The 21857-nt window shown below is 41.7% G+C and overlaps 1 protein-coding gene across 1 annotated transcript in view; it reads right to left on the bottom strand.

Moving 5' to 3' along the window:
* IL1RAPL2 (interleukin 1 receptor accessory protein like 2) overlaps nt 1-21857 on the bottom strand; it is a 579631-nt gene that overhangs the window by 500775 nt on the left and 56999 nt on the right. The window lies entirely within an intron of this gene.

Raw genomic sequence — 21857 nt, forward strand, 5'->3', positions numbered from 1 at the left:
GACTTTAGTTTGACCCCTTAGAATAAGGCAGATGACATGCAAAGCTCAGATTCAAGCCAAAATGTGGACTTTGACTAGAATTCTGGTGTGTTTCAGTTCTGAATTTCTCTTGTACTAAAACACCCCTGCCTCTCATTTAAATAAGAGGGCTAAATTAACCTGCAGCCTCTTACCCCACCGCACCTGTTCTGCTGGATTCGCTGGCACACAGGGCTTGAAAACAAAGCACACTGCCTTCTGATTCAGTTCCATATAGGTTTTTCTCACCACGGTATCCGAGTACCTTCCATTACTGTACTGAGTAATTTGGGTAAGTGAGTTTGTTTTCACACAACAGGTAACTGGATACTTTTATGTACATGTGCCTAAGACCTATGGGCTTCCCAGAAGGGGGCTGTATAGTATAATGTATATGGGAGATGGGAAGGGGTCTGCTCTCTTTTTTCAACCTGTGCAGCTACTTAGGGCAGCATGTGACCATCAAGAATTTTTGCAGCTCTGCTGACTTGCATTTTTATCATAACCAACTCAAACTAGAGATTTTTTATATGTTACAAAAAAGCAGCTTCTGAAACGACCATAAGCTAAGGCAGCAAAGCAGCCATGGGAATGGTCTCTCCACACGGAACACATCTAAATCTCAAGATGAATGTGCATTAAGAAAAGGTAAAAAAAGTGGAGGCCAGTTGAAGCCAGTCATCCCCAAACATGCTGATGAACTGTAGTTATTCTTGCCTTTCACTTCTCTCCAGAAGTTAATGACGATTTACAAAAGTGATAAGTGAAGAACACCATAACATGAATAACAATCTTGGGGGTAGTAACAGAGAGGTACCAGTGTTAGCCTGTACTCCAACAAAACAAAGCAGCAGAAATGTAGCACTTTAACAACTAACAAAATGATTTACTGGGTGATGAGCTTTCATGGGACAGACCCACTGATGATCATTTTGTTAATCTTATGGGTAGTTTTTCTACTTATCCCAGAAGGTGAATGATTTGGCATCTGAAGTTTAGCAACCAGTGAACAAACTATTTACCGGAATTTAATATGTCCTCTTTTTCTTATATGGTCACACATGAGATGTCCTTTGAAGTTTCCTTTCTAATCTAATGCAAATTCCTTGAAGTATTTTCATCTCCTAAAGTGTATTCTTTTGTTGTAGGACAGCCAGCCTGTTGCGAAAAGGTCACTCTAAAAAGGCCAAAACAGAAACTCTACATCATTTTCTCTCTCAAGAATATATTGGAGGCTGAGTTTATAAAATAAGTGTATATTATAAAAAGAAACATATGAGAACTTTATTTTTATTTTTAGAGCATTTTGTTTGTTTGCATTGAAAAATAGGGGAATTGTTTGTTTTAATGACTCTGCTGTAGAGTGTATGATCAAAATCAGTTTAAGGTTCAATGTGCAACAGGGCCAGGATAATATTTCGTTCGTCATTGGACTTGTGGTAACTACGATCTGGGAGAAATCTCATGAGACCATGGCACCTCCCAGTTCCTAGCAGGCAGGAAAATCCAGAACATTAGTAACTTCTAGCTATAGTATGTTGGTACTTCTGCTTCCAGGTAGAATTTGGAAGTACAAAGAGGTAGGGAGGTGGGTAAAGATAATATTTTTCAGGGAAGAGAAAACAACAAAGTTTCCATTTGGGTTCAGTTGAACTTATACAAGATTGAGTGAGTTCTTAGATCCCAACCATTTTATCATTCCGTAGATATGACATCATAATTTATATATAATTTTCTATTTTTAAAACATGCAGGCATCTTGCTTAATGCTGCTAAACGCTGACTAGATTTCTTAAATCTAATTCATTGGAGGATCCTGCAAGTTCAAATAACATCAGGGTATATGTTGACCAGATTACACTGTTTTTTAAATTGCTTCTTAGACTTGTTGAATTTCACCTTACCCAGTCCTGCAATGCCTCTAAATACATCTGGATTATTTCACAATAGTCCACTTAGTTTTTCTTACTTGGGCTGAGTGAATAGTTCGTAATGTATTTAATGAATATAACTTTTCCCCTCTTTAGTAATTTCCTATGAACAAATCATGAAATTCATTAACTTATTCATTATTCATAGTTATTCAAACTTTTTGTAAGCAAATAACTCTTGGTTTGTGGTCATTTGAATTAAAAATTTGGACTATTACAGTCAAATATAATGTTTGCAATTTGTTCTGTAACATGTAATTTAATTTATGTAATATATTTATCAGTTTAACTAAACAGCAAATGAATTTCAAATTGTGTATTTGATTGGATTATTTATGTAACTAAAATATTACAATCAGATATCTGAAAATAATAGCATGTTACTTACATAATTTATGCACAAAGAAGGAACTATGAATTAACAATTTAATATGTTGTTCAAATTCACATTTGACCCATACACTGAGCAGAAACTCACTTTCAGTTGAATTTAATGGAAAGTGAACCTAAAAAAAAAAAATCAAACAGTAGCAAATCTAAATTAACTTGTGTTCATATATATGAATATATTTAAATTTCTCTCCAATATAGTTTATTTCTAACCAAAGCAAAACAAGCTGCAAACATTACCAATTAATTTTCTTCCAAACCATGATGAAGTGTATTAAATGACACTGGTTGATATTAACTTTTCTCCACTCTGAATTTATTTGACCATCACTAAGTAACAAAACGCTGGCACTAAACTAGAATTTGGCAGGTAATTGCAATTAGCAGTTACCTGAAATCAATCACTAGTAGCATGGAACATCTCTAGTTACTTAAAAGTTTTTGACTTTATCACAGAACCAGAAATAAGATTGTAACGAAGGCTTGTTCAGGGATAAAGAAAGTAACCTTTGGGATTCAGGGACTGAAATAAGGAGGCAGAAAGTAAGTGTTTAACCAACAGGTTCCAATTTGTTTGTTCATTAATGCATATTTCCTTCCAGGGTTCTTCTGTAATTGGGACAACAGCCTGGACCATTCTGATTTTGATCACAAGCATCACTGGAGAAGAGGGAGGGAAAAAATCATGCTGAATGTCTGTTTTTGATGCCTAAATGGCTTTACCTAGTAGGGGAAAAAAACAGAATTGGCAATGGCTCGACAATGCTCCAATTGTACAGCATGGAAAATTCCTCCTTTTGATAGGAAGAAAATACAGCCACCTACACATGAGTAATTCCACATCAGTTTACATCTATTTACTGTATCAATATATATACACCTTGAACCAAAAAAAGATAACATCCCACAATCAGTAAGAGGAGAACTACAACTCTGCTTTATATTGGGACTATCATAAGCCTGTAATAAAGTACATGAATCCCTATTTTTTGTGCAGACAGGGGTTCAAACCCAAGTCAGTGAGATGAGGATCAGCTACAAAAATACAGCTTTGAATCAGAGTGCACATTTCATCCATTCTCCTCAAAATGTGGGACTATGTCAATGTGCATGCTCGCTTCAGGCTCATCTCTTATTATTAAAGGAAAAAAATATTTCACAGCTGTCCGACCACATCCATGAAGTATGGCCTTTTGAAAACTGTAGCCACCACAAAACTATCCGTGCTTGAGTTTGTAGGATTTTGATAGCGATATGACCCCGTATCAGACTTTATAGACTAGGCAATTTCTGCAACTGCCCAAACAAATCAGTATTGTGCAAGCATATAGGTTGTCACATCTTCTGGCTAACGGCACACGAGCATATCAGATACCTGCACTCCAATAGAGCGGTCAGACCCACAGTCAACCAGGCCAAGAAGTGGTTAATGATTTGTCCTGGAAACAAAAAGTAAAGCTGTACCTGCCTGACAACACTAGCTGTCAATATTAGGCCTAGGGATGGTGGGTATATAAAGAGTAAGCAGGCTTCAGGGGGGCTGTGTTGAGTAGTAGTTCAAGGAACTCAAGCTGCCATCAAGCCTAAGGAGAAGCTTTGTCTGGACTCCGTGGGTGCCCCTCTGGGATAAAAATGCTGTGTTACACATCTGTGGCTAGCCCAGATCAGCAAAATCAGGATTAAGGACTCATACTGCTGGGCTAAAAAACTGCTGTGTAAATGTTTGGGAGCAGGTGGAGCTCACATGCTAGCCCTATGCATATATACCCACCATTGGTTTATAATTTTACTTGTTTTTCAAAATCAAAGCAACAGAAGCGGGACAGATTCTAAACTGATGCAGGGCGAATCCTCTGCCTCTTAGATGGATACATCAGTTGTGCATGCACACTCAGGCACAAAGTCACACGTATACTAGTGAACCATGGGGTCAGGCATTTCCTTAGAGATAACTGAACTTCAGGGTGTAAGCACCCTTCAGTGTGGGAGTATGGATATTCTGCTCTAAGACTTGAAAACAAACAGCCCCTTAGATGGTGGTTCATACTGGAGACACTGAGAAACTCCAACTATAACCTTTGAAAATGTGACAGAAATGCTGGGTGGGTTACGTATGGAGTAATTTTTAATACAACAGCCTTGTCTCCGTCAGGATGGAGGAGAATTCTTCCTTGTCATAAACTATTAACGAGAACATCTCAAGAGCTTCAGCATTTGGATAAGGATCCAAAACTCCAGAGGCTCACTGGAAATGTATCTGGAACTGCTGAACCTGGCTCCCCGTGAGATTTTTGCCTCTTCTTCCAGGTGCAAAACAAGGACTTGCCCATGATCACATGCAGCAATTCAGTAGCAGAGCCCCAAGGCCCCATGCACTAGATCTGTGGTGCACAAACTGGGGGGGCAGCAGAGGAACATTTAGGGGACGGAGCAGGGATGCCAAGTGGCATGTGCCAGCTTCACCCATTGGAGCCCACGCCAGCCTCTATGATGCATGGAGACAGAGCGTGGCACTTGCAGCCCAGCCCTGTCCCGTTGCACCTTTAGCCTGTGCTCTGCTGCTGAGGAAGCCATAGCTGTGAAGCAACAGAATATAGAAGCCAGATCTCCTCCACTGATGGTCGAGGAGTGGGGGACACAGGATAATTAGAAAATGCTTGCACACCACTGCACTAGACTACACTGTTGCACATTGACAATGTTCCTCTTGTATAGTGGGAAGGAATCCTGGGAGTTGAAATTTGAAATTCTGGAAAGGCTAAAAGATGTATCCTGCCCTTACCCAGTATTTAAAAATACCTGGAGTTTGGTGCCAGGCCATCTGTTCTAGAGATGGCATGATTGCTAGTTGGTAATATTTTTTCTTCTGAGCTGCAGGTGCAAGTCTTCTCAGCCAGATTTTAGCAGTATATACTGTAGGAACCCAAACTTTCGCAAGGACAAGGAACCCTGCCTTCCACTAGGTGTGGGATTTTAAGAAGGGCCTCTGCAGACCCCCAGTGTGATCGTGTGATTCACATGAAGAGCTGTCCCCACCATTTTCATGTCAGACTATTCCTTTTACCCTTGACTCTTGCTTCTGTGCTGCATGAGGAAATAGGCAATTCTTACTCAACTCCACACCACCGCAGATTGTTATTAATGTGATCATTATAGCTGTGAAACATGATTTCCATTACATGGCTCTCTTACTTTCTCAATATTAAAATAGGATACCAACATAAGTATCTTATAATGCCCATGACCTACCTATCACCTTGTAATGGCAGCAGTCACCTCTGATGTTGCCCTTTGTGAATTCTCCAGCTGTCTTCACTCATTAAGATACTGTTAAGTGTTTCTGGTCTAGCAGTGAAAATGTCCTGTTCTCCCATTTCATAAAGGAGCCTCTCTCTCCATTCAGCTCACCATGTAATGAATGTTAATTTCATAGCACTGTGAACGTCTCACGAAATGAGCACAAATGCCAACAAGTTTTTGGCTTGCCAATGCTTTTGTAAATGTTATTCCAGTGCCATATTTTTGTAACAAAACAGCATAGACAAGATTTGAATTAGAACTGTGTGTTCCACACCAAAATACGTAACAGTAAAAGGTATACATAGAGGGAAACCGCTGCCATTCACATGAAATGAGGCAATTTAAAAAAAAAACAAACAAGCCACACCTTAAAGAGAACAGTGGAAGAGCCTGTTCTCCAGATGCACACTCTTTCATGGGAGGGCCTGGTTTAGCAGGTCTTCTTCTGTGGTCCCCCCTGCTAACAATCACACCATCCCTGCAATGGTCTTCATGTCTTCTTGGGATTTGACTCTCCAGTCAAGTCTTAGCGCTACACCCTCCAGGAAACCAGAGTCCAACAGACCAGGGCTGGGTCTACAAAAGCCCCTTCCTTTGGAAGGGGTATGTTAATGAGCAGGTTTGAAAGATGCTAATGAGGTGCAGATAGGAAGAAGGGGCTTTCGAAAACTGGGGGGTCCTTTCGGAAGGTTCCCGGCTCCACAGGCGGCACGCGATTTGAAAAGCCGCACTTTTGAATCACTGCGGCCACCATTATGCTAATGAGGCACTGCATATTCATGGCAATGCCTCATTAGCATCTTTCAAACCCGCTCATTAACATGCTGTGATGGAGTGTGGGGGGGTGCATGTGTGAGTCAGGCTGGATGTCCGAGGCAAGCAGCAGCTCCCAGTGGCTAAGGATGACCCTGGGGCTACAACTGGCAGATAACACCTCTGCCTAAACAAAGAGCAGGGAGGAGCTGAGCTGGGTTTTGAATCGGGGGCGGCAGTTAGAGGCGAGGAGAAGGGAGAGCTGGAAGGCAGCCAGCCTGAGGAGGGGAAAGCTACACCCCAGAGGGGCACCCCTCGGGGTCTTCCCCCCAGGACAGGTTGGAAGGACTGTCTCTGGCGGCTATGCTGTTGCTTCTGTGAGAAACTGGACATCTGTTGCCTAATAAACCTGCTGTTGTGCCTGCTGAGTGAGAGTCTCTCCTGCCAGTGGGCGGGGTGCAGTGCAGGGGGACCCCTGAACCCCATCACACATGCCCCTTCCAAAAGGAAGGGGCTCACGTAGACACAGGGCAGAAGTCTGGCAGCCTCACGACAAAAGTTCAGCTCAATTCAAGCTTCGGGGCCTGCCAGACCTTGACTCCAGGGTCTCCAGGCCCCTGTCCTAGGTGGGCTGGCAGGAGAATGCCAGGGGCAGCCTCTGCTCTGGGTTACAGTCAGAGGACAATATCTGAAGCAGATGAGGGCTGTTTGTTGATGCCTTCTCTTGTATCTCTCAGCTTCCTACCATAGCCTGGAGGAAAACATTTCTCAGTCTCTTCTCCAGGGCACAAAGATGATCAAGTTTAGTTCAGGTTAGGAAAGGTCAAAAGTAAATGGATCTACACCAAACCTACCTGCTCCAAGTCAGCTCAGATACTTGAAGTCTCTAGCCAGGCTGTTACCTGGGTCAGTCCTTCCCTCAAAGGCTCTCTCAAGTTTACACCCTCGCCCAGTCAGACCTCCCTGAACTGAGCTTTTTCTCTTATTTTTTTCCCTCTAAGCTTGAAACCTGGTACAGTTATAACTACATCAGTTGATTGAGCCCACAAGTACTCGTGAACCCCTTCTTCATCAGCATGGAGTCTATTTGCCCCATCACATATACTTTGGAAAACCATAGTTGAAGTTTAAAAAAAAAAGGCTATAATAAGTTTACAATAAAAGCACATGGTATTCTTTAAATACACAAATACTTATGTGTCTCATTTCTCTATAGTACAGAAGATAGGCCCATGGAAGACAATCAATGGCCATTCGCCAGGACAGCCAGAGATGGTATCCCTAGCTTCTGTTTGTCAGAAACTGGGAATGGGCGATAGGGGATGGACTGACTTGATGACTACCTGTTGTGTTCGTTCCCTCTGGGGCACCTGGCATTGGCCACTGTCAGAAGACAGGATACTGGGCTAGAGGGACCTTTGGTCTGACCCAGTATGGCCATTCTTATACTCTAACCCAGCAGTGTGCAAACTGGGGGATGGGCCCTCTCAGGGAATGGGGGGGCATAAAATTTTATAAAGTGGAGTGCAGCACAATTGACAGCTGGGTCTCAGGCTCATCCACCCCATTAAAAATGTTGAAATATGTCACTGTTTTTATGTATGAATATTCACATTTATAAATTTATTACATTCTACAGACTTATTTTCTTACACATGCCAAAAGTTTTTTTCTTTTTTTCATATGAACATAACCAATATTTCTGTTGGTTTGGATTACATTAGACAGGCTGGGGGGGTGCTGCTAATTGCAGAGACAAAACATAGGGCCCAGCTTAAGAAGTTTGCTCATCCCTGCTCTAAGCCATAAACATATCGGATTACAGTAACTAAGGAAAAAGTTTGGGGGAAAAACAACATTGTGAAATCATTATCGTTATTGCAAACAGAAAGCCAAACACTGAGCAATTAGTAACTCCTGTTAACCATCAATGTGCTAGATACATGGACTCTATAGGACAACGTTTTAATGTACAATGAAACTGGGCTTAAGTGATGACCCAAGATACCAAGAAAAATTGGCTGTCTGCTTGGGGCAGGCTTTTAATTCTCAATAGAACTGAAGGCTTTGGAGATAACTCAGAATGATTTTCCACGCAACAGGTTGCTTCGTGTTTAGTGCACATCTCATTTTATCTACGTCTTACTATAAAAGATCAGTGGCAGCAACCAGAAGGGTGATGGATTCCCTTAAATTCAGCATAACCAAAATCAAAATGCAATAGCCATTAACACGTCAAGGATGCACCTCACAAGGTCCCACCCTAATCGAGTATAGTGCAAATACAGGTTGAACCTCTCTCGCCTGGCAACCTTGGGACCTGATTGGTGCTGAGCTCAAGAATTTTTCAGACCATGGGAGGTCAACCATGGCCCAGGGGGCCTGACACCAATATCACCTGTAAGCGGAGCACTTGGGTGGCTGCCCAGGAGAAATTCAGGTACCGTCCAGCTGATTGGCAGAGCATCCCCAGACAGCAGCCTGTGTTTCTTTTGGGGTGCACAGCTGCACATGCCTTAGTGCATGTCACAAAATTTATTCCATGCTTTGATGGAAAAAATTAGAGAAAACATTGCCTGCCAGCCAGGGTTTCAGCCACTAACCCAATAGCTCAACTCCTGGCCCCACTCCAGGGCTCTGCAGCTGCCTCCAGTTGTGGGTCTCAACTTGGGGCAGTGAGGAGTGCTGACAGAAGGTGGAGGAGGGGTGCAGGAAAATCGGCCACACCCACAATAACCAGATATCTGGCTAACTAAAGCCACGCTGGACCATGGATGTTGCGGAACCCAAATATGTTGGACTAGGAGAAGCTCAGCCTGTAAAACATGCAGGATAAAACCCGGCTCCATTGAAGTTAATGGAAAAACTCCTGTTGATTTTACTGCTGCAACTATTTCACCCAATCCATTGGCATATTGCAGAGTTTCCTAATTCCCACCATCACAAGGCTGCAACCTCCCCTGGCTTTGCCTTTGCCAGTAGGAATGAAGATTCTGAACAACAATTCATATTGCGCACAGCTGCATGTTACATGCTGGGGGGACAAATGTTTTGAGTAACAAACTCAAAACAGTTCTGTGGGAATTCTGGCTCAGTACATCTTCCTTCTCGACGCTCACCCTGTTTTGGAGACTGCGGAACAAGAGGGTCAAGACAGGCTCTAAACCCCAGAGTTCTGATTTGAAAATATTGCCATTCCAGAAGAACCCTGAGCAAACCGTGCACAGTCACTGGGTCAGTTGAGCCTATTTGTTATATATTTTTTTCCTCCATAAAAGAAGAGATCCTATAGAATATGGCCTTATTGTGAAAGACTTCATACATCATCACTCTCAGGAGACATGGGTGCAATTCCTAACTCTGCCAGAGACTTCCCATGTGACCTCAGGTGAGTCTTTGTGCCTAACAAAGTCCCTCACCATAAAATGGGAACAACAAAATTGCTCATATAAACTATAAGTTCAATGAGGCACAATCTCTCCTACTATGTGCACATCTCTCACTGTGAGGTGCAAGTCCCTGTTGGGGCCTCTAGGTTCTATTAAAACACAAATGCATAATAATAAGCAGCCACCAAAGAGGTAATACAATTAGATGCCCCTGGAGGAATACAATGGTAGAAATCAGAAGATTAACTAGCTTCATCTTTATAAGACGCTTGAGACCTTTGGATAAAAAATAGCGAAGATTAAAGACTTATTATCACTTGGCGTCACAAATAGGTTATATAAAAATAGATATTTAAAATACAGAAATCTACAACAATCTAAACACAGGTCCTGACTCTCATAGAAGTTTCTTTTGTTATCTAAGATATCTAACCACAAGGCCACTTGGCAATTATTTTTGAACTGTTCCACTAAATTACTACCTGTAATGCCCTTATGAAAACAAGAAGCTCCAGAAATGTCTAATGTTTTGTTAGACTACAGGGCTACAGCAAGCCTTCAGCACATTACAAGCTCTGCCCACACACACAAACAAACAAACAAAAAATACTGTCCTCTGATGAGCTTTTGTAACAGCAGAGCACTGACATTTAAAAGCTTGAGTTTTCCTTTCAATTGCCTCTCTGGTCTTAAAAATATGAAATAGTGCTTTCAAAAAATAAACAACAACAACAAAAAGCATTAGCTTTAAAAACAACCAGTTGGCAGGATGTGCCAGGATGAATCTACATGCAAATCAAGTGCTTGATTAGTGACTACATCTGTTTAAAAGGTACACCTCGCTAGCTTGTGATATCTGAGGCTATGTCTCTACTAGACAGTGAAGTTGTAGATGTAATCCTCTCTTTGTTTTAAGGCCTAACCATTGCATAATTTAAACCTACTGGAGTACCCTAGGCATCAGCTACAGAATTAGACTCTCTCTCTCCTAATGCAGCTGTTCTGCTTTGCATAACTAGTGAATAGGCAAGGGAAATTGACTCTAGTCCAATCATTTGGGCATTCACCTGGCATGTGTGACACCCTGGCTGTCTTCAGGCAGAGCACACCTTTAGTTCCTTGGATGAAAATTCAAGTCCAGGATGGGATTTCTGCTGAAAGCCTAAGGAAGAGATCGATCCCAGAACAGCCAATGGTGTTTACAAGCCCCAGTCCAAATTCGGTATAGTCAAGACCCTGTGGGGGACGGAAGAGTCTCACTCATTTTTTTTCCTGCAAGAATCTCTTTTGAAAGGCCTTGGTTTAGTGCCACATCACCATGGAACCAGTGTCAAAACTGTAACATTTTTCATTTAACAAAGTTCTTGTTGTCCAGCCAGACCTCATGATGAACAGTTTCTGCTATTCTAAATTGCCAGTTTCGAAATCATACAGTAAACTCTCTTATAACCGGTATTCAATCAATCAATCGACCAGTACTCTCCAACAACTGCTTCTGCCACTGGGCGCTATTCACAGCAGCTGTGCTACTCAAAGGCAGGGAAGGGATCAGTTCCCACCCCGAGCCATTGATGTCTCTTCCCCTTCTAGAGAAGGGACTGGTGCTGGGATGTGGGCAGGAAGCTGAGACAAAACTGCTGCATCCGCCGTTCCCATTCTCTCCCTGGGCCAGGGTCATGGAGGCTCCAGGGCTGCTTGGCAAGCGCCACTGCTGGGGGAGTGGGGAGAGGAGAGCGTCCCTTCACCACATGCCAGCACAGGCCGGGGCTTGAGCAGCTGGAGCTCGAGCTACTGCTCAGCCCCATCGAGGAGTGTGGCAAGAAGGGTGGCTGGAGCACAGAGAGCCAGACCTCCCCTGCTCACCCGTGCAGCAACTGGGGCTGGCTCCGAGGCCTGGGCTGCTGACCCCCAGCAGGGAGTGTAAAGAGGGCTGCATGGGGCTGCAGGGACAAGGGATCCCTCTTCTTTATCCATAAGATTTTCATATCCAATGACCTCCCAGTCCTGGGGCTGCCAGATATGAAAGAGTTTACTGCATCAAGACTCTCCTTGTCCTCGTAGGATGAAATGTGTCTGCGTAGCAGGATTCTCTCTACCCTCCCTGGAGTCTCCCTGAACACAACTGTATTGTCACCCGCATTCACACCATGCCCTGATCATACATTAATCTACTACAGAATAATCACAACTTCCAAACTAGTAGCTGGTACACTGCCAGCGTAATCCTTTATGACACATACCTGTGGGTTGAAGTGAACTTGAAAGATAAACAAACTTTATTTGCTCATTAAGTATCATTTCCACTAGCTGCTTTCACCCCCATGTACAGTATATATTTTGGCAGCCATTTCCAGATGCTACTGCACAGTCCCTCTCATTTTTCTATCTATGTGCAGAATAAATTTTGTGATATACACTGAGGCATGTTCAGACATGTACCACCAGTAGGAACACGTGCTGCCGGCCCGGGGTGCCTCGTGGACATCCCAATTGATCTTCTTTTCTTAAGAGATTTGTTGTAGTATTAGAGACACCCTGACTGCTTTGAGCAAAAATTTGCCCTTCCCTAGACCTGCTACTTATAGCTGAGAGACTTCACAGGAGGTCTTGTTGGATGAATCCCTTTCCTAATTGATTCACTGTCTGCTTGATAAAGCAGTTTGAAGCACTGGATACCAAGGTTTATCAAGACATGATTAAAGAGGATTCCCCCTTGTATTTTGCTGCATAAATGACTTGGGTAATTCATTCTCCTCCTGTCTATGTTTCTTAACAAAGCCAAAGTACTTAAGCTTTGCTAAATTAGGACCTACTTTCCATTCCATTCACAGAAACCCCATGCCTGGTCCCTTCCTTGAGGAAGATAAAGGTTGGCTTCCTATACAACAAAGGCTGATTTCTGCTCCGTCACTTTCCATCTTGTTCATCACCTTAAGAAGACAGGACATGCCTCCTGCTAAATTAATACACAAGTCTACAGGTATCGTCAAAGACCAGGTTTGAAATTTTTGCCATATTATTGACTGGATAGGTGGAGAAGATGCACCATCGCCTAATAAACAGCATGCTTTGTGAGAGGGCCTGGATTGTTATTGAAATGCAACATCAGGACTTTGATCCTGACCCAAACTTGATAACAATTGGAATGTGCATGGATGAACCCAATAGGTCAGAAGAGGACAATAAAAACGGCCCATGAGCCAGCCACAGATCATCATGTTAATCTCTGGCAGGCTGCCAGATGCTTTATTTACTCGAGGGCATGTCTTCATTACCCAGAAGATCAGCCTAGTCAGGGTTGATTTTCCAGGGTTCCATTTCACATACCTAACAGGGACATGCAATATCAAACTATCGCGGTCTGATATTCAGCCCCTGTACTCCGCAATATCACAAGGAGTAAGGGAGGTTGATGACCAGGTAGGTCAATTGTAAATAAATCAATTGTAGCTATGCAGTTGCCTTAGCTAGAATTGTGTATCTACAATTGACTTTAAGATCTGATGTAGACCTAGCGTGGGTGTGCTCAGGTATGGCTGCTCGCAGCTGCCAGTGTCCAGGAATGGCATACCATAGCCGATAGGAGCTGCAAGTGTTTGTACATGAAGAAGCTCACATAAAATAAAGCATATGGCAGCTTGCCAAGGCTCACCAGGTGAGCCATGGCCAGTCTGCAGGCTGTTTATTGCCCAATCCTACATAAGGTAGATCTGGACTAGATATAAGGTTCAGCTGAAGCAGTAGATTTTTTTTACACTTGACAGATTTGAAGGCTTGGGCACTCTATGGTGACTTATTTTTAAGGGAGAGGGGTCTCCAGGTGGCTATTTCCCAGTAACAACCCAAAACAACTCCTTCAACTCCAAAAGTCAAGCATTTCAGCCTTGTGTGAAAGATTAAAAAGAAAAACAAACCCACACTAAAGAACTACAGTAATACGTAGACTAAACCACCCTCCTATTTCAACAACATAAAGGTTATGGCACAGTGCGACAGAACCCCAGCAACCCAGAGGAAAGGCCAGCCTTCTGCTCATAACTCACCCTCCTGGTGCCTTTTGTTTTCATACCAGCTAATGGGAAGGACAGAGTGTCAACTTTCATTTTGAAATCCCTGGCTCTTGTCAGTTTGTGTCATAGTGTTAAGTGGTTTTGATAATTTGGTGTCAACTTGGTTTATTTAAAGCATTTCCAGTATTTGCATTCCCTTTTCTCTAGTATTTATACCCAATCTTTTTGGAAATATCTTTAAAAAGTCTTACTAAGAAAGATTGGTAAGATCACATTGATATTGACCAGTGGCTGTACCATCTGGCCCTGTGCATTTAATAGTCTAAATTCTCAGCCACATCACAAGTAACGTCACAGCACTTGGCATGTAGACCTGTGCTGGCAGACTACACAACTAACAGGTCTGGTCTACACTACACCGATTCAGTTATGTGAATAACGTAGCTGAAGTAAGCGTACTTAGATCTACTTGCTGTGGGGTCATCACTGCAGTAAGTCAACAACTAATGCTCTCCCATAGAAACCACCTGGGCTTCTAATTCTGGTAGAGTACCAGAGTTGATGGGAGAGTGCTCTGGGTGGATCTGTCATGCCTAAACTAGACACAATAAATCAGTTCCTGCTGGATGGACTACTGCATGTTGATCTGTCAGGTAGCACAGATAAGCATGTAGAGTGAAATATCCTCCCTCTCTAGAGGGCTTCTTCAAGACAAGATTGAGGCACACTGGCTTGTGCTGCTACTGCCCTGGCCTCTTCTGCAGATTGTTAGAAGTTTTCTTTTCCGAGTCTGCCCATCCAACAGCTTTTGTCAGAACTACAGTCAATCAATTTAAAAATATGTTAAAATCCCCCAAATCTGCAAGAGTTTAGTGTTTTGACACATGCTGAAAGTTGCGTGATGGTAAGTATGTCAGACATGACGCTCGTTCACCTTTGAAATTCAACTGATTTCCATCATTTTGGAAGAACAACATCACTACAGAAGCACACTACCTTGTCTCGTGTGTGCTGGAAACAAGAAGAATAAAAATCACAGCATTTGACTTCACCCTTTCCCTCATTACTATCAACTGGACTGATTATCATTTCTGAACCAGCATGCCACACACATCCAGCAAAAAGCACTTTATTGCTACCCAGCTTGCTTTGTACATCAAAGCCCTCAAAGTGAAAAAGATATGCTTCAGTTCAATCACAAACGGTTGGGATAGAATAGATGAATGAATCTGCGTGTGAAAGCTATCGTCCGTTAACACAGAAAGTTATACAAGATAATTACACAAGTCGCTTCCAGATTTAAATTTTTTATCCTACAATAGGCTGGTTTTACAGTGGTGAAATTCCATTTATGTTAGTAACGTTACTCTTGACTTGTGCTGGTGTGTCTGAGATCAGGATCAGTCACTTCTGCTTTCAGGTGGATTTAGGGACTTGAAAAGGATGTCACTAATGCAGGGGTGAGCCCCCTTGGGGAGGTGTAAAATTTCCTAAGAGGGGGTCACAGCACGATCAGCTGCTGGGTGTCAGGCTCATCCATCTCATTAAAAAATGCTGAAATGTTACTTTTTGTCTGTGTATTCACATTTATATACCAGTCAATATACTTTTTACATTCCACCTACTTATTTTCTTGCACATGCTGAAAGGAAAGGTTTTTTAATATGAACATAGCCAAAATTTCCATTAGTCTGGATTGCATTCGACAAGTTACAGGGGGTGGCCTGTTAATTGCAGAGATGAAAAGTGGGGCCTCACTCATCCCTGCTGTAAAGAACAAACTCAGCAGGAAGGGTGCTTTTACAAGCGGGATTTCCTTTTGAATGAACCACGTTCACATGGCTGTTTTGGTTTTCAAAAACAGCTCTTCCAGAAGCAAGATCCCATGGGAGTATGCAAATGAGGCATGAGATATTTAAATCTGCACCTCATTTGCATTTCTGATCAGCCACATTTGCATTCCCCTTCCAAAAGGGAGCGGCAGTGTAGACGTAGCTTTACTGAAATATTTGAATTTAGTCCTGCCACAGCTGAATCATCATCTACATTCACACCCAACCTCAGAGAGCTGTGCACTTTGTTAAGTCTTATTCTTTCATTAATATATGTAGCCGATTAAACTTCAGTACAGGTGCTCATGGGCTAGGAATCACACTTTTATATTTTACATGCAGATTAGTCCCACTTGAATCTGCATAAATTTGCTATGCATCACTGCAAAAAGTGAATGCTCAAGCAACTTTTATTTTTATCTAATCAAATCACTGCTTAATGAAAACGGAGTGACTGCACTTAAAGGTGCACTGAGGTGGACTCCAGGGATCAAGCTCAATGGAAGCATTTACTGTTCAGCAGGGCTTGTGTAGAAATCTCTCAGTCCTCCCAGGGAATGTTTTTGCTGCAGTAAGAAATCCCTAGTACCAAATTTCAGAGCCCAAGTCAGCTGACTGAGACTCAGGCTGTGGAGCTAAAATGTGCAGTGGAGATAACTCCAGACTGGAGACCCTGCCCATTCACAGGGTTTCAGAGCCACATCCTGAACATGTACAGTGCAATTGTATATTTTAATTTTATTTTATTTTCTGTCCAGCGGACCAGAATCAGCTGACCTAGGTCAGCCACACCACAGTTTTATCATCACAGTGTAGATTCACCCATAGTTAGACAGCATCAGCACCAAGATTGCCAACCCACAGAAATTTCATTTATGGACAAAATGGGAAAAATTTATGGACAGAAATTTTTTTTTACAGACATTAATGGCAAAAAGTGAAATGTAATTGTTGTCATTCATATATCACAAGAACAATATTATTTAACTTACTTTCATTTAGTCAGTCATGTTCCCATTGTGCTGACGCTAACTCGGTGGGGGTAATGTAAATGAAAACATCATGTGGATCACGTGATTCATGTTACGTCACCTCAACCATTAAGCTAAACAAACAACTAAAACGTCCAAATTTCCACTGTTCCTCAGTAAAATGGCTGAAGCAGCATAGAAGAAATTTAATTACTATAGAATAATTGCTGGGTTTTGAAATTTTATTGCACTTTTAATTAAATTTATGGACACCTAATTTTTTTTTTTTTTTTTTTTTTACAAACAGACATTATGGACACATCCAAATTTGGCTAATTTTTTTTTATGGACTGTCCATAAAATTATGATGGTTGGTAACCCTGGTCAGCACTATACCCCCTCTGAGAGACAGGAGATACTGACTTTTGTAAACTTTCCTGCTACAAAATGAAATGGGCTGGACCAAAAAAGGGAGTGCAATTGCTAGTCCACAAATTAAAGCATCAAATTAAGACTCAGGAGACATGGGTTCAAATCCTCCCCTTGTGTGATCTCAAAGAAGTTACTTAACTTCACTGTACCTTCTGCACACTGGGAATGCTCCCTATATCACAGGAGTGATGAGAGCATAATGGTTAATTTATTCCCTCTTTTTGTTCCTATATATAGGCTTATCTTTTCCAATATGCCCATTTCTGTTTTAAAAGCCTGGCAGCAGTGTAGACACAAGGGACTTGTGCTTCTGTTCAGGATGGTGTGGTGTGCAACTGACCTCGAAATATGGTGCAAGTGTGAGGTTTGTCCTCTGTTGTGGAAACTTAATTGCCTGGAATGTTCCTACTTCTCAGTAGTAACAATGAGTACTTCAGTCAAGCCCTTTCACCCAATGCAACTCTGGCTTCTTGGGCTGACTCATCCAGCTAAATAAGTGCATAATCTTTTTTTTTTTTTTTAAATATTTTCCCCTAACACTTTGCTTCCCCGGCTTCCTGTCCCCATGTTTTCAAGAGTGATGTCTCTATATTGCCAATCCAGTCTGTTGCCAAAAACTGGTTAAAAGTCAACAAGCACAAACATCACAATTACTTACACAATCATGCATAGGCAAAGGCACACTTAGCAACAAGACCCATGATTGTGTTGACATGCAGTAGAGAGTGGACACCATTACTCTGCCTATGAATCAGACATATTGGGTCCCTGCATCTTAGCTTCCAAAAAAATCCCAGGTCTCCACACCTGAGACAATATTTTCTAATTAGCTGTCTCTGGGAAGGGTCCCCATTTTTGAAAGGGGTGCTGCTATTTAGCCTCAAAGCTACTTATATCCACACCAATTTAGTATCCCTTTGTTTTTCCTATTAAAGCTTATCTACAACTGAAAGAAAAAGTCATCTGACTGAGGAAGAGCTATTTATTCCAAAACCCCACGTATTTTAAAATTATAACTTTGTTTGCAGTTCTCATTCTGAGTCTGTTACACACATTGCATGCCATGTATGGGCTCTGACAGGTTGAAAAACATGTAACAATTACAGTTAAGTGCATGTTTCTAAACCTCCAATTTATTCCCCAAACTCTTACCATGGAATCTCAATTTATGGGACTTTTGAATATTGTCATAAGGCAAAATCAGACCATTTAATTTCTGTACAAATTCACTATAGAAATGTTTTGTTTTGACATTCTTTAACAATGAATATAATTAAGAAACAGCTTTAAACTGACATCATAGCTGAAACATTTGTGGAGATAAAACATTTCACTGATCAAAACTTCTCCTTATTCAATGACAAAAATGTACTAAAAAAGGCATTTTCTTGTGGTGAAAACTGATCAGGAACAAAGTAAATCTGCTACATTTATTCTCACTGTCCAGGTTGAACATAAATGACAAAGGTAACCAGGCAACATTATCTTTACCGATCAAGTGAAATTTACAAAACTGTGTCATTGTTTAGTACTTTAAAGGTATTTTATTAATATATATAAATTAGGTTGTTTTAGTAAATGCATGATTTTTTTACCTCACAAATGCCCTTTTAAAAGTGACTGCCACAGACAACAGAAGTCACTGGGTAACACTCCAAACAAGTATTTCAGAGAGTCTTGCATATGAACAACAAGTAAACATTGTAAACATTAGAAATTCAAATGCATTAGCTAGATTGTTTTTGGCTGTTGCTGGGTTTGTTGGCTCCATGAGCCTTATCCTCCTTTTTCCATCGTTTACTCAGAACTACATGTACACTGCACAGTTGACTGGGCCTAGTTCTCTAAATTTACATGGGACGACATGGTAGAAAATCTACATTAGGGAGCAATCCCAAATTGGCTGGAACAGACTAGCTGTCCTACCAAAGTCAATGGGACTTCTGTCATTGACTTCAATCTGGCAAAAATTTCACTCTAGATCCTCTGCGTCTGTAATTTGTGGATATTGTGATTAAATAATTGGCTCACTTAAAAAAGTTACTTTGTATATGTTGCGCATTTTAAATAAAATCGATTACGAAAGAGGTCTAATGAGAGACTCAATCAATCTAAATTTGCTACTAATTGGGAGGGCTATATTCCCATGCTGAAATGCACTTGTTTTGCTTCCTGCAGTACCCGGAATTCACAAGCGCATGCACACGCCTGCCTGCAACGTGCACAGCTTAACAGCTTTTGTTGCTGCTAAAGTGATCACTTGAGGTGGCGCTGATTTTTGGAAAGCCATGCACAAGGGCACTCAACTGGACAGTGCTTCTTAATAACCCTGGAGTCACAACTGCAGATGTCCACATTAACACAAGGTTTGAGAGGGTAGCAGATGGTCAGGAAGCACTCACTGAGAAAGCTGTAACTATCTCCAAAGGTAAAACAGCAAGTAGCTTTTATGTACAACTGGTGCTCGGCGTATGGTAAGCATGAGTGAATATTTTAGATAAAAATCAAATTATTACAGTTACCCTGAACAGAGCCAAAACCAATTAAAGGTATGGCTGAGCTTTACGATAAACAGAGTAGGTTCACAGAACTAATGCTTAATGCTCTTTGAAAAGGAGAGCAGACAGAGCAAATGAATGAGTGTTCTTAAGATTCAGATACAAATCCCATTCCAATCTATTGATGCTTCAAAAATGCACCAAAATTGAGAGGAAAATGACATATCAAGGCATTAAATCCAAACAAAAAGTTACAATTTTTGCTTTTAAGGCGCCACGTTGACGCTAATTAATGGATCGTATATTATGTTTCCCAGGCCACATAGTCATATTTTCATCAGCTTTACACGGAGAGAGAGGAAAAAATACCACAGCCAGACACCACAGCAAAGTACCATACACTTCTCCAGTCAATCCCATGCAAACAAACGCTTGGCCTTAAAGGGACAATATTCTTAACAGAATAAGGACAAGCACTGCTGGTTCTTTTTTAAAAAAAAACAAAAAACTGTCAATGAACTACAGGCTTGACTGTGCTTACTTAAAAGCAGAAAAGTCACTGTTACAATACACACACAGACACACACACACACAAAATCACTGAAAATACTTAATCTGCACAACACCTGCACTGAGCACATCCACCTCTAGCCAACAAGACCATGGGTCTCAGGTTTCCAAGGCATAGGGAAGTAACACACTGTGACCATAGCTGTTTGAGTAAGCGGATTATACACTGTGGGTGCCAGCAGCAGACCATTTACCATCTGCTTCTATCCCGGGACAGTTAGCAGCAAACTACTTCATTCTGCCTGCTCCAGGAAGTATTCCAGTTTAACCCATGACTACATGTGCCATAAGTCACATTCCATCACCTGAACTTTCTCTGACAAGTGAAGTGATATGGGCTGCTTTGCACTCCACCCCATCCTCCCAGTATTTAAAGAAACACTGTTCTTTCTTAGCCACAGGCAGCAAAATCAAATACCCACCTGGGGCACTCCCACACTGCATCTTCCACCTTGTAGCATAATGAGCAGAAGACTTGGTGTGTGTTTGTTAACAACATGAACCTGACACAACCATATGTAGACTCATTCCCAGAAGCCCAGGCACTCTACTGTGTTAGACTTGACCATTTTTATTGGGAAGCCAAGATTCAGATCAACTAAAACATTTCCTGAATTCATGTTGATTTTTGCAGACTTTTTCAGTTAAAGACATTTTGGATTGGAAACATTAAAATGAACCCATTTTGACATTTCCAAATCAAAAAACCTTTTTAAAGCTATATTTACAGGGAGACTTGGGCATCATTTACAAAACAAAGGTGGAGCTAGTTCCATATCTAATAGTGCAATGGTTAGGGCAAACACCTAGGATGCGGAGGAAACAGGTTTGAAGTCCAAGGTGCTCTGGATCCAGGACTTGAAGCCAGCTCTCCCATATGCCAGAAGAGTGCCCTAATCACCAGGGTATTAGCTACTTTGGCATGGGTCTATCAAGCCTTGTCTACACTTACAGAGAAATTGATGCGGCAGTGATCAATCTCCCAGAGGTCTATTTAGTGGGTCTAGTAAAGACCTGCTAAATGGACCACTGATAGTGGACTCTGATACACCACTGGAGTGAGGAGGATAAAAGGAGTCAATGGAGCAGTTTCTCCCATCAACCTCCCTGCAGTGGCGACACTGGCAACTTGACCTAAGTTATGTCAACTCCAGTTACAGTATTCATATAGCTGTAGTTGTGTAAGTTAGTTTGACATTGCCCCCTAGTGTAGACTGGGGCTCTGTCTATCCTGCTGAAGTTGTTCTACCTTGAATAAATAATTAATAATTCAGTGGGTCTGGGAGTATAACTATACATTGGTGGTTAAGGCTGTCAGTGCAGATATGAGGGCTCTGGATTCATGTCCATGCAAGCAAGTGAATGCTCTAACCACTGGACTGACAAACAAAAGGGGCCACCACAATAGTTCTATAACTGGGACCAGAAATTAAACACAACTCATTTCATGTCCAACAAAGCATTCAACTCAAGGCCAAAAAAATTTCCCCTTGACTTTTCTAATTCATTGCTAATTTCAAAAAACTGTAAAATGATTTCCAACCAAAGGATTGGCACTTAAAGGAATTTTCACCGGCCTGTGAGGCAGGAGCTCAGTCCAGCTGCTCCTTCCCCATGCAGCTAGGAGCTTGCTCAAAGCCACGCCACCTATGGATTAAAAAAATCCATCAGCTAATGCTACCAACCACCACCTGGACAGTAAAGCTCCGCACCTTAAACTTATTAATGAAGCTCTTGTAAGTAGGACTATTAGTGACTTTAAA

The sequence above is a fragment of the Carettochelys insculpta genome, chromosome 13, assembly GCF_033958435.1.
Source record: "Carettochelys insculpta isolate YL-2023 chromosome 13, ASM3395843v1, whole genome shotgun sequence".
Lineage (NCBI taxonomy): Eukaryota > Metazoa > Chordata > Testudines > Carettochelyidae > Carettochelys > Carettochelys insculpta.